The following is a 14940-nucleotide window of genomic DNA, read 5'->3' as shown; positions in this document are numbered from 1 at the left end:
AGATTAGTGAGGAGGTATCCATAGGAAAGAGCTCCGTGCAAAGTCTGAGTTCTGGGCAATTCCTTAATTCATCTTACTCTTGGACTGACTAAATGTGTTTCCATTGTCTCAATCTCACATTCAGAATGAAAAGTCATTACAATAAGAAAAAAAATCGCTTTCAAATCGCAAATGACAAAACCATCCATTTTTAAACACTAACTTTGGGGACAGAAATTTTAAAATAATTATAACATAGCTGCTACAGTCTAGGCACTGTGAAAGTGTCTTAAATTAACTAATTTGGAAAATCATTCTTTGAACTTCATTTATTAAATCTTTCATAGATTAAAAATTGAGATTTGTTAGTTTGTGTGACATATCCAATAGCTTATCTGCAGTAAATGTTGCAAGGAGGATTGATACAGATGTTTTGTCCAAATCCTACGGCATTTCCTCTATTCTTATATATAATTTCTAGCATCGTATTCTATATGTGAATCATGATGCACTTTTGATCATAAAATTGTTATTTGTTTGTTTTTGTTTTGTTTTCAAGACACATAAAAAGAAAATATTTCTTATTCTTACCTAACAGCACTACTGCCCACATCCAGGTCTTGTGCAGTTACAGCGCCAATGATGGTCCTGACAGGGGTGTCTTCATAAACTTCCATGGTGTAAAGTGGCTTGCTAAATACAGGAGGCTCATCTACATCCAGAACACTGATCTTCACTGTAGCAGTGTCTTTTAAAGGGCCAGCAGAGTGAAACCGGTGGTCAAGGTGAAGGTTGGAGGCCTCTACTTTAAAAGTATATGCCTTCTTCGTTTCAAAATCTAAAGGCTGTAGTGAGGACAAATCCAAATTGAAGTGTTACATTTGTATAGAATGTGGCATAAACCATGAGCATCATTTCAGAGCAATGCAAGTTGGTATTAATTATACTGGTTTTGAAATGTCTCACTTTTATAATTAGTGTGTAAGTAAAGCACAAGGTCAAACTTTCTGGGTAACTCATAAACATAATCTTTTGCACATATTAAATTTACATAATGTACTTATGAGCATACATACTAGATAGGGGTTACACATTTTATAAAAGCAATTTGAAATCAGTTAATAGTTTAAGGAAAGCACTTCTCACATCTTATCCAATACTGACATCTAGTGGAAGCAAGCAGTGATAAAGAAATGGAACAAAAATGGAATTGTATAATTGAAAATTTCTAGATTCCATTTGTAAATTTGGCATAACAGCACATTTTTAAGCTCATTTTTCCTATTGTGACATTAGTATCATTTCCTTTTAAATAATTATGAATTAATAAGTCATTTTATTAGAAAACATTTGTATCAAGATTCAAAATCACACACAATGGTAATTATGAAGAGTGTTGGTCTTTTGTGTTCTCAGAACTGCATATAAATACTGGTTCTCCCATGCATTGTCAGTAAGTATCACCAAGAATTCAGGCTTCTGACATATATGAACAAATTAAAGAAGGCATTGGAACAAACATACAAGTCATTTTCCAGATTTTCAGTAATGCTCAATTTTAACTTGCTACTATTTACATTCACCCTCATTGTAAATGTTAGTTTTATTATGAAAGTAACTGAAAATGCTATATTCCAGAAATATGGTGCTACTATGTTGCTTTGTTAAGTGATAAGCTTAAGTGTAATGACTCAGACTTCTAATCTCCAAGGAAAAACTAAGACAACACAAATTTAACATTAACAGTGAATACGGGGACCCTTAAGTTTCTGTTTGCTAAAGCAGTTCCCTATAGTGTGACCACAATGATTTGCTAATTGCCTTGACAGCATCTGTTCCTTTATCTAGCACACCAGAGGAAACTAAAGGAGGTTTATTTTCACTTTTAAAGACATGAGTATTATTTTATGTATTTTTTCTGAGAAAAAGAGAAAAAAAAATCACTTATGTATTTAAAAACTCTCACAATTCAATGGAATCTGCTATGGTAAAATCAGTTATAAGTCTTGTATATGCATCAAGTAAGTCTCCTCACAATATTTTTAATGCATGAGAACATACATTTATTCCCCTTTAATTATTCCCTTCATTTTATCAAGTTCATTATATTCTTATTCCTATTTTTATCTTTGTTCTATGCAAATAATTGATTTGACTTTCTGATAATTTAGTCATACCTGTTAACATATAACACTGATTTCTTTCAGTTTTTATTACTTTCCTGTTAGAAATGTTTATTTCTCTTAAAACAAATAGAAATAAAATTGACAATATGGCCACTGGTCCCATGATCAGAAATGAAATATCTAAGAAAGCATAGATAGAGGATAATCCCATGATGATATTTTGACCCATCTAAAGCTTGACTCTCATGCTTTGAGAAAGGAATCAGACTCAAGAAAATACAGCAAATTTCCAGAAAAATATGTCAAAATGTTATTTAAAGCAATAAGAAGAAATCAGTACAAATAGTGAGAATGAACAGTTTCGAATAAATAAGACCAAAGCAAGACAGGACACATATTTTATATATTAAGGACTATAATGGTGAATATAAGTTAGGATTATTATGTAAGTTTCTGAGTAGTGAATTAGTAATAATTTAAATTCTTTACAACAATAACTTTCATTTGGAAAAAGGAAGAAACAAATAACAAATTAAAACTTTCAGCACTGAATTAGTTAAATATAAAAGGTTCTGGCAAGGCAAGAGATATCCCCTTGGAAAAACAGAAAGGTACAAAGGTAAATAAGATTTTTTTTTCTCTCAGCATTCAATTAATTATAGAATAAAGGCATGTTGTCTAATGGAGAAGTTTGAAGAAGCAATAAATTTCATTTAAAACACCATAGTAGTTGTCTGAAAAAAAGAGAAAAAAAAGTAAGTTGAAAGAGTACACTGACTAATTCAAATTAAAGAAAATACAAAGTTCTTCTTGCATGTAAAAAAGTAAGTGCTCCATAAATGTTAAACAATGTATTTTCCTGACAGTGAACCCTAACATCTATCTTAGAGCAATCTAATTTTAACAACTTTGGAGTCCTTGATTTCAAAGCAAACTGAGTTGCTCCAGCTCAGACTTACTCTCTTTTGGGCTCCAAATCCACGGCTATCCTAAAATGTAGGCATTCTTACCAACTGTTTCCCATCTCTAATTTTCCTCTAGATGTTGAAATGCCTCTGACTATCTGTACTAATGTGTATATTTGTATATATAGCTTATATATTGTATATATAGTTTTATTTTCCCTCTTAATAATACATTACATCTGTCTGGATGAACTTGACTCTTTACTGGTAAACCAATTTCAAGCCAGAGACAGAAAGAGACTTCTGAAACATTTTTCGCTTTTTTAATTTTACTTTTATTGTTAGGAGATAAGACATGATGTATGTTTTTAAAGAAGTCCTGGCCTATCACAACAGGTAAGAATTTGGCAGTGAGGGAAATAGAGAGTGAGATGAAAGAACCTTTTTGTACATTTAGATTTTTTTTTTTTGCAACCAAAAAGTTATTTCCTACGAAGATCAAAGAACAGGAGAAAATTGTAAGAGAAATGCCACAATTATATTCTATGTGGACTTCTTCACGACTCTGACCCTTAGGCAAATTCACAAACTGGTGTAACTCTGAAAGAGCAAAGAATCACCAATCATCTCTACTTGACTGTACTCACCCATCTGACAGACCAAAGCCATATTTGGAGGGAGATTTTGTAATCGACAAAAATTCTAACATTTGATATAATTATAGAACAGAAAAGATTTTTTTTTTTGGTAATTGCTAGAAAATTGGTTCTATTTTTGATGGGATTAAATAAATTTGAAATATTTATTTTTTACACAGTACTTTGAGAATTTTATGACATTGCTCTGGGCATATTTAATTCAGTGAGCCTTTCTAGAAAAATAAGAAAAAGACTGACTAAAGAGAGTTTAACTGAGCAACTTCTTTGGATTTTTCTGTAACAAAAGATTAGTAAGATCAGAACTTTTGGAAAACAATTCACAATATAGGAAATTGTGCTACATAAGACCTTGACTATGGTGAATTGGAGAATGGCATATTTAGTTTCTCTCTGGTATACAAAGTGAGAGAAGGGTCAAATTATCACCTTTTACTTCTATTTGTTACATTGCTTTCTTTACTCTTTGCTGAAGTCCAGATAATTAAATATACATAAAATGTTCAGTGACAAATAATTTTTTTTTTCACGTAAAAGGAGGATAAGCTATTTTTAATATTAAATATCAGAATAACCCCCTGGGCTCTTTTAGGCCTCCTCTTGTTTCCAGATAATGTTGAGTGAAAACAGGTACCTATAATTACAGATACATGAGAACTGGAAAAGAAAAGCTGTGGCAGACAGAATTCTGAGATGCTCCCTATTTTTGTCCCCATTGCCCCCAACCATTTTATGTAATAATTCTGCTCCTTAGTGTGAGGGACTTGTGAATTAAATGGCATATTACTCTTGTCAACTTGTTCAGTTCTGTGGAAAAATTAATATGAATATAGAACTAAGGCCCTTAATCATTTGACATTGACTGAAGACACATTTTGGAGATGTCTGACCTAGCAAATGGTGCAAATGATTCTGGCTGGACTTTTTTTTTTTTTTCTCGGTTGTGCTGGGGATTGAACCCAGGGCCATGTACATGCAAGGCAAGCACTCTACCAACTGAGCTATATCCCTAGCTTCTCTGGCTGGTCTTGAGCAAGTGAACATGTGAGCACAGGAGCCAGTGTGGCAAGTGCCTAAAGGATACCTATGAGGACTGAGACTTGATCTCAGCCAGGAATTAACAAAACAATCATAAAACCTCAGCAAAGTTAATTCTGCAGGCAACCAGTTAGCTTGGTAAAGAGTTCCAACCTTGTATCAGAATGCAACCTCAACCCACACCTTCAAATCAGCCTGAAAAGCCGACAGTGAAGGACCAGGGATGTGGCTTAGCCGTCTTCCCATCTATAATGTTATTGCAGCAGTTTTCATGATGAGCATCTATCAGTTTTACCAACACAGTGAAGGGAACTCTCCAAAAATGAACAAAAAACAATGTATCCTTGGCAATAAGGCTGTACTCAATCACTTTGTAGGTCTTCACAGTCAAGAGAATAGAAAACTGTGAAGGGACACAAATGAGCGAGGAGTGTAATGTTTTACAAAATGTACTAGTCCCTTTCAAGATAAGGAGTTAGAAAACAGATTTAAATCAGACTGAACCGTGATGAAAATACATTAGAAAAACACTCTTCCAAAGCAAGTTTATATACCAGCTGAACAATAAAGATAAGATGTTCAGAACACATATTATTTTGAAAGAAAGTCAAGTTTTCCATGAGTTAATTTTATGATCAATAAAGTCAATTCCTCTCTGAGAGAAGAGATGGGAAAGCTTATATATATATATATATATATATATATATATATATATATATATATATAATCTCCAGTGAAGAAGGAATTAAATTCAATATTTCACTAAAAATAATCAAAGATTTGATGAATAATTGATGTTCTTGTACCACATGAGAAAGTCCCTATAGTGAAGAAGCATGCAACAAAATAAAATGTGGATATTTTAAATATAGGCTTTACTTTTGACAGTGTTCACAGTATTTCTTATACAATTAAAAATTATATAACTATAAATTAAAAAATTGCCATTTTTATTTAAAGAATAAAATAAACACTACATCCAACTTATCTCTAAAAATATTACAACAGAACTACTTATTTAAAATGCATTTAGTTTTTCTTTGCAAAGTTATTGCATTCCAGTCTTTTGTAATACTGAAAATATTTTGATGGTCATTTAGCAAGTACCTGAAAGACCATGGACATTAGTTCAACGTCTGTTTTTTAGTGACAATAATTTCTGGAACAAATCTAGTAACAAAGACAAAATAAATCAAAACAAAGGCAATAATGTCAGGGCTTCTTGCTACACATTGTCAATAATAATTTTCATAAAATGACAAAAGGTTTCATCAAGTATTATAAATGCTTAAGTGAAATATATGTGTCACATACATGTACAGTATAAATCATTCCTATCTGGAGAGGCCAGTTATTTTTTTTGTCACATATCATTATTCATTGCAATGAAAGTATATGCTTTTCAAAATATACCATAGTTGAAAATAAGCCATGTGATTTTGAAAAATGTATCCTTCTTCCATGCACTTCAAATTTCCCATTAATGAAATCAATAAAACACTGCTTTTCTTATATACTTTGCAAAATATTTTGAACTTTATATAGTACGTAAGTGAACATGAAATGTTTTTTGTCTTATCCAACAAAACATTAATACCCTATATATTTTAGAGATTTTCTTTAACAAACAGGACAAAACATAAACACGATAAAGGACTTCAAATAAGAAAAATCAGATATGTCATAAATGAGTGTCATAAGTACAATAAGTGCTGTTGCAGAAATGCTGAAATTTTGTTAAATAAAGTAAGAGACAACCAGTTTGGGAAGAAGGGCTCAAAAAAACCGTTGATGATAAGCAAGGGAGATAATACTAAGTAACAGGAAAGTATTGAAATTCCTGTGAGCAAGAGACTTCCATGAGAATGTGGAACAGCTCAACAACTCAGGTAGACACCTGCAATGAATTTGGTGTGGGTGAAAAGGAGCTTGTACATGTGTGTGACAGTGTGTACAGAGGCTGGTAAAATAAAATATGCAGCCTGCTTTTGACCTTTCCAGCAATGGGGACCAGATAAAAGTCTAAGTAAGATAATCAGATGTAGTTCCCACCCTTCATTCACAGGATGAAGGAGTTCCTGAAGGAAGATAAGGGGTGAAGCTTGCAAATACTTAGCAGTGTTGGAAGGGAGTATTAAAGAAGGATATAAGCCACAACATTAATTTCTGCTCAGAAGAAATCACTGGCTAAGCTCATGCCCTGTTTTTGGCAAACAAAGGTCTAAGGGAATGGTAGAAACCTAAGAAGCATTCTGGACTTTTTGTTAAAAAAAACTAGAAAGGACAAAAATAAGATAGGTCACATGTTTATTGGGAAAAAAGAAGGAATATGGCTTTATACATTTTGAGTTTGAAAAAAGCATTAAAAAATATTCAAATAGAAAAATCTGCAAAGCAGTAGAAAAATTGGCCTTGGTTTTGTTAATTTGGGGTTAATTTAGAGTTGAATCTATTAAGAAAAGTTGGGCAAGGTATTTAAAGAATATAAACAAGGTTTAGAAATTTAAAAAAAAACAAGAGAAAGACAAATATTTGGAAAAAAACAGGAACATAATATTTGTAGAAACAACATAAGGAGTACCCCTTTCTCTGAAATTAGGAATGTCAGAGTTACTAAAAATAGAATTTTTAAATTTTATTAATTTTTTTGAGCATATAAATTAGTCTACAATTTATTTTCATTTTATTCCTAAGAGATATTCTAAAATTTACCACATGATGGTGCTGTTACCAAGTCATATAGTGTGGAAATAATTCTCAGTCATATAAAATGATAAAATTAATGAGTTTTACTGATTCATGAGTAAATATAAAATATAGATGCCCAATGGAACCAATTGAGGCCACAGTCTATTTATAAAAGCGTTGTGTTGAAAAGTCAAATATTTCATCTCCTATTTAAAAATCCTTCTACTTTACATTTAATGTGATCTTTAGTTATGTAAATTCAAAATAAAAAATCTGCTAAGATAACATCAAACTGGTTAAACATTTTAATTTCAAAAAATGTTTTACTTATTTTATAGTAAATAGGCCACTACTTCATCATTCTTCATTTTAAACAGATGCCACCACTACTTTGTAGTTCTTAACAGACATTTTTATAGAGATGGTACAGGACTCTTTCTGAAATTCTGCAGGATATTAAACTGTTCTTTGTATAACTGAAGTATTCACTCTACTGTTTTAATTACCTAAGTTTTCATTCAGCAACAAGCAAACCAAAGTGTTTCTCAATATATTTATCCATTTAGAGTTTTTTAACTAATGTAAATTCCTATTCATTTTTATATTCAAGGAGTATATATTTTATTTTTATTTTTCTCATAGGGAGTAATTACTAAGATATAGTTTATTTGTCTTTTAAATATAAGAAATTTGTTGAATTTAAAACAGCTGATTTTCTCATTGCAAATATATCCCAGCTCCTAGATTTTAAGATGTGATTGAAACTTTCAGAAGCATTATTCTAGTTTTTCTAGTGCTGGTATTGTATATTATTCAAAAACACATAAGAGAATTTTAATTTGTGTATACTTTGTTCAGTGTAACATGCAAGAGTAGAGTAAGAGTTGGTTTGGGTTTTTACCAGTATTGTGTGCTTTGGAGAGATTTACAAATTTTCCTAATTTTACTCTGAATTCAACGTAATACAGTGAAATGACACCTTTCTTCATTCTCCTCAGCTTATATAAACCTGAGTTTCATTTTTATATATCCTCACCCTACAGAGGAAAAAGAGAGAAGTATACAGTAAAGTAAAACTAAATAAAAGATTTTGAAGATAAAACAACATTGAAAATATGTGCTTCAGAACATTGAGCATTTGAATGTATTTTAAGTGGGTTAAAAAAAAGAGAAGCTCTGTTAAATTGAAGAATATATTATTTCATTCCTCTACTGCTGCTTAAAAGTTTGTCAGCCAAAAATTTAAAAAAACTCATCTTTAAAATGCAGCTATGTATTCATATGTAGGATATATATTTATGGATTTCCTAAATGTATTTAGTATACTTAAAAATATGATTTATGTAGGAATTCATCATTCTTGCATTGCAATTCTATGCTGTGATACAAAATGAGAAACTGTCAAAAATAATTTTAAGATCATATGGAAAACTAAAATACTACTGTTGATGTTTACATTCACATTTATTTTTTCTAATTTCATTCTTCAAAGACCAATAATAAGTGCAAGATAAAGTTTTCTGAGAACCTACTGCATGTAATGCTTGAAGAGTCTTATTACATGAGCTTTAACCAAAAGGATTCTGTATTTTAAATACAGCTGTCATTTTAATTTATTTTGAGTTTTCCATGCACTTTATTCAGCTGAATATTTTTCCATTATTCCTTTTTCATAAAATCATACCACCATGTTTGATAAAGATACATATATATATATATATATATATATATATATATGTGTGTGTGTGTGTGTGTGTGTGTGTGTGTGTGTGTGTGTGTGTGTATGTATATGTACATAAGCACATTTCATGCAATCCAACACGTAGATGTTAGATAATTCAAAAATTGTGTTGCAATACTTACTTCTTAGATTTAATAGATGTAGTCTATAGATTGCATTTTTTTCAACAGAATAGGTTACTAGGTAGAGATTGCCCCTGGTGGATCCTTATTTAGAGATCACAGCAAGTTACAACATTGAAAGTGACTCCAAGTATTCTGTCAGGCTTTGTAAGTACTGAATTGTTTGGTGTAATTTTCTACATGATAAAAATAGTTATAACAATATGTTTTGACTGTTTCTTTAAATTTAGCCAGAATCACCAATTCTCACAGTCTTTACTTCTATGAGCATCTCAATCTGTTTCTTGGATTAATTTCAGTGATCTTTTCACTGGGCTTTTCTCAGCCTTACTTAAGTAAGTCTTACTTGCTTAAGTCTGATTTTCCTCAAAGCATACAGAGTAAACTGACTCTATTAGAACAGAGGTGATTTACGTATAACTCCCCTCATTATTACCAAGCTCAGAGTCCTTGACCTGACCTACAAGACCTCCATCATGGGACATTGAATACCTTGTCTTCAATCAACATTCCTTTTATTCACTGACCTTTCCAGTCTCTTTGTCCATCAGTCCCTCCTTAGAGAGAGATTTTGCAATTGTTTCTTAGTTTTTCTGAACACATGTAATGTACACAGTTGTTGTTCATCTGTCTTTCTTCAGAAATATGCTTACATTTCACCATAGCCCCAAAGTCTTCTTGACCTTTACTATAAGACTGCCTTTCACATTCCTGTAATCTCTTTACCTTGATTTATGTCTATCAGCTTGAATCTATCATTGCTGATAGAGATATTTCATGTGTTAATTTTCCGATTTTCCCAATTGAATGGATGGAGCTGGAGAACAGGGAATGTCTATCTTTGAGTCCAAAATGGATCTGGGACATGGTGGCTACACCATAAATATCCCTTGAATGATGAAGGGAAAGGTATAATCACAGATTTATTTGGACAAGGAGTTTTATGCCAGTAAGATGAATGATTAATTTACCTCAGGAGGATACACTGTTTTGTCTTTTTTAGAGACACATTTTTCAGATTGATTATCTGCATTATGTAATTCAATTTTAATAAGGCATTTCCATAGTTTTATAAATCTCAAAGTCAATCCAATAAATTTTTTTTTTAAAATTCTCAAAAATTCAAACAAAAAATGATGTAGCACCTACTCACTATGAATCTTTCCTTGGACTGAAAATGCATTTTTACTGATTAATAATAGTTAAGTTTTTTATAATTTATAACTGCAACACTTCCTTAAAACATTATATTTTTGACTTCATAAAATAATAAAGAAATATAACACTATTTCTTTCCAAATATATTTAAAAATAAAGATTTTTCTGATTGACATCTAATCATCAGTTACTTACAGGCATGGATGAAAAATAGGTGTCTATAAAAGTAAATATAAAATATATAAAACTACATTGATGAATATAAAATACTTTTATAATAGCAAGATGAAAGAATATTTAAATGTATATATGCATAATTTAGTATTAATTCTGCAACTCAGATAAACTTTGTAAATCTAATTAATTTAATGGTTAAATTTTAAATTTTAAGATACTATTTATGATCATAAATAGTAAAATATTTTCTACCATTTTTAGTATTATTAGCTTATTAATATTTGTTACAGTTGTTTCATTTGGATTGATTTTGAAAAATATTTAAATATTATACTTTTACATTAAATTAATAAGAATATTCACTGATATGTTACTGAGTAGAAAAGAGAAATACTAAATAACAAAAGAGAAATACACAAGAATCATACGCCTTTTTTCTTTGTGTATTTCTCAAATTCAGCATTAATGCATAATTTTAGATGGTATCATATGTGTTAACTAACTTCTGGACTAAGTACAATTTATGTACATTTGTGGGAATAAAAACAAAATGACTATCTATATGAAGCTTAATTTACTTTTATGATGATTTTCATTATAATTCATAGTGTTTCTTATTAAAATTCAGAGCTCCTAACAAATATGAGAAGAAAAGACTGATTAATAGCACTTATTTCAAAAATATTTCTTCTGGGTTGAAATAATCATAAATAGTAACAGAAACGACATGTACTGCAGTTTGGGGTTAAGAGAGTATACATTGTACAAGGAGAGGGGGAAAGAAGACCTAAATTTAATAAGATTCACTTTTTTGCTATACTTCACTACTCAAAATTCATTGTTTTCTTCATTATAATGGAAGCAATCTACATGCCTCCAATGGAATCAGGTTTCTTTCTCACATTTACACACTCCTTCATGTGCCACTACCCAATAAAAGACAAAACTACATATTGGGCAAGTAATGATTTCTTTCAAGGGTCTGAACAACTTTGCTGTCCTCCGCCGCTGCTCTTTCCACTCTCCCTTTCTTTCTCTTGCTCTAAAGTTTGGCCAGAATCACAATTCTCTCAATCTTCACTACTATTAGCATCTAAATCTCTTTCTTGTATTATTTCAATGATCTCTTCACTGGGGATATTTCTAGTCTTACTTCCTAACTGATAAAAGTAAAAGTCTCTGTAGGCTTTTTTCTTACAGAATTCTCAAGTCCATTATTATCCTTTCTTATTTCTTCCACTTCTGCACTGAATAAAACTTACCAACAATAGTGTTTCTCCACTGTGATATCAACTCTCACCAATAATGTGCTAACTTAGATATTTATACTCTGTGTTCTCCAAAAAGTCATGAAATGTCAAGATCAACTTTGGTAAGATAAAAGTTATTGATTGTTTTTTCATTTTTAAATTGATCATTTTTGTACATACATTGCTATAAAATTAATTAGAAATTAAACTCTGATAAGAGTGTTAAAAAAGTAAATAATCAAATTATTAGGCTTCAATTTTCAATATAAATCCATATTTGTTAAATCATAGAATAACACTATCTGTGGGAGTGAATATTTCATAATTATAACTTTTTTATTTAAAATATTACTAATTAAAGGAAAATTAAAATTGCTAATACTCTTTCATTTTCTTTAATTATTTTTAGATAGTAAACTGTCAAAACCTTTGTTTATGTACCTTTTTCAGTTTGATAACTCCTTCTTGTGTATCCTCATCTGTGATGATGTCAAACAAATTCCCTCCATCTCTGGGAACAATAGTGTACTCAATTTCCGCATTTTGTCCAAAATCAGGATCCAGAGCTCTTATTTTTCCAATAGCTGAGCCAACAGGAGAAGATTCAGGAACTTTCAGATGGAAGATGCCTGATAAAATATATGTAATTTGCATTGACAGTGAACTAGCAAAGGAAGATTATCAGGTTTGAAAAATGTAGACTGCAAAAAGTAAATCAAATTTGGAACATTATAGAGCAAAATGCAAAGGCAATTTGCTGTCAAGGATTATGATTATATGTAATAACTTCATTTTCACTTCAGTAGACCTGCTTTTGATTTTTAAATGGGTATTATAAATAATAGAGTGTGCTATATTAAAATTACTGTGTGGAAATATTTTAATATGATGGATATCAAAGTATACCTTCTATGTGAGGGTAAAAGTCTTCATAATTGTCACCAAAGTAATCAATACCAATAAAATATAATCTAAAACACAATAAGAAGATATATATATATATATATATATATATATATATATATATATATATATAATTAATAAATTGATAATAAATAGATAATAGATAGATGGATAGTTATTTATGAATTTGAAGGTTATGTATCCAGAAAGTAACCATTACAATGACTATGAATTTATCTTACAATGAACTTAAATAATAAGCTGTACACTAATACAAAATTCTACCTCGATGAATTTAAATAAGGCATATTGGAGACAAAGATTCAGCTCATTTTTTTTATAGGGAGGGAGAGAGAGAGAGAGCGAGAGAGAGAGAGAGAGAGAGAGATTTTTTTTAATATTTATTTTTTAGTTTTTGGCAGACACAACATCTTTATTTGTATGAGGTGCATCAAACCCAGAGCCGCGCGCATGCCAGGCGTCAGCTCATTTTTAATACATATTAACTTGGCACACTTTCTAATATTTAAACTGAGTACATAAAGTTTGAACTCCCCAATTTTTTTCTTTTTCTCATTAAAGGAGAAAAAATTAAAATGATCATTTTTACCACCAAATAGAATACTTACATTACATGAAATATGTACTGGATCAGAAAAAAAATGTAAAAAAAAGAATACTTATCTGTGGAAAATATTCCAGAACTATGAAAATAGTAGACATAATTTAAAACCTTTGTCAAAAATTTAAAGTTTAAGATAAAGAAAATAAATAGGACATACTATTTTTTGAACATCTCATCAAAGTGAATATTAATGGGGTAAACAATAATATTCAAATCAAAGTTAAAAAAAGGAAAAGAAAAGGAGGAAATTAAAAGTGCAGATGCTAAAATGAATGAAGAAGTTCAATGTTTAATTTTGATACTGGAATTCCAGTTTCAAATTCTATAAATAAATTTTGAATGTCACTTTCCCATGGACAAACAAAGTGCAGTGATTAAGTTCTTTTAGAATTCTAGTACATATGTGAATATTGAGTAATGATGGCACTCAAGACTTTTCTTGCATGGTGAAGTTCACTCAACAAATTACTTTTTAAAATTATAATTATTTGCTTCAAGATGGCATGAAAAATTATTAAATTAAGTCATTTCATTTTTCATTACCAATTATTTTTATAGAATATATAGTTATTTCACAATCAGTTGGCAAAACTTGGTAATCTCATCAGCCCTGGTAACAGTTAAATTTTGCCAGCTACCCTCTACCTCCCAAATATTTCCCATTTTTTCTTGTAAATTATTTTGAAATCTGCCTTATTTTAACTGACATCGAAAGAACATCACCTCAATAGAACACACATTCTGTCTTAAGAGGGCTAAATATCCACCTATATCTTGTTTATTTGATGCACAAGAAAGAAGGTATATATATATATTTGGGGTTGGTACCAGATATTGAATTCAGGGGCACTCAACCACTTAGCCACATCCTCAGCCCTATTTTGTATTTTATTTAGAAACAAGGTCTCACCAAGTTGATCAGCGCCTTGCTTTTGCTGAGGCTGACTTTGAATTTGCAATGATCCTGTCTCAGTCACCTGAGCTGCTGGGATTACAGGCATGAGCCACTGTGTCCCACTAGAAGGTATAGTTTATACTGACCTAAAATAATTGTGAGTAAGTAATTAATTGTTTAGTATTATACATGTAAGATGACTTTCTAAAAGAATACACCATATACAGTTTAAATAAGTAAATATACAATACAAACAAATGATAATAAAACTTTCTAATGACAATGTTGGAGCATTGATATAGACTTTATTAAGGAATCATATTTAATGAAAGTCATAGTAATTGATCCAAGTAGCCATTTCTCATAAACTAGTATTGTTTTCATTAGGTTTTATTTGCCAAACAACACAGTTGCTGCCAGATGTTCAATGTTCACAAAATTCTAAGCAGGGTTTGAAACCTAGGCCACCAGATCAACTAGAAAAATAAAAAATGAAAGGATTAAATGTTGCCCAATTGTCTCCAAGAAGGATAAAGTGGGAAGTGGGACATTCAAGGGCAATCTGTCTTTTATCAAAAAGTGACAAGTACCTAGTAGAAATTAATGTGACCATTGTCACCTACATTCTTCAGATCACAAATATTTCTCAATAAGTACAGATTTGAGGGACTCCTGAG

The 14940-nt window shown here is 30.6% G+C and overlaps 1 pseudogene; it reads right to left on the bottom strand.

The window, feature by feature from the left end:
* LOC143387339 (cadherin-12-like) overlaps window positions 1-14940 on the bottom strand; it is an 80177-nt pseudogene that overhangs the window by 49101 nt on the left and 16136 nt on the right.

The sequence above is a fragment of the Callospermophilus lateralis genome, unplaced genomic scaffold (genome assembly GCF_048772815.1).
Source record: "Callospermophilus lateralis isolate mCalLat2 unplaced genomic scaffold, mCalLat2.hap1 Scaffold_260, whole genome shotgun sequence".
Taxonomy (NCBI): domain Eukaryota; kingdom Metazoa; phylum Chordata; class Mammalia; order Rodentia; family Sciuridae; genus Callospermophilus; species Callospermophilus lateralis.
The sequence above is the reverse complement of the archived record's forward strand: the minus strand, read 5'-3'. Positions and strand labels throughout refer to the sequence as shown.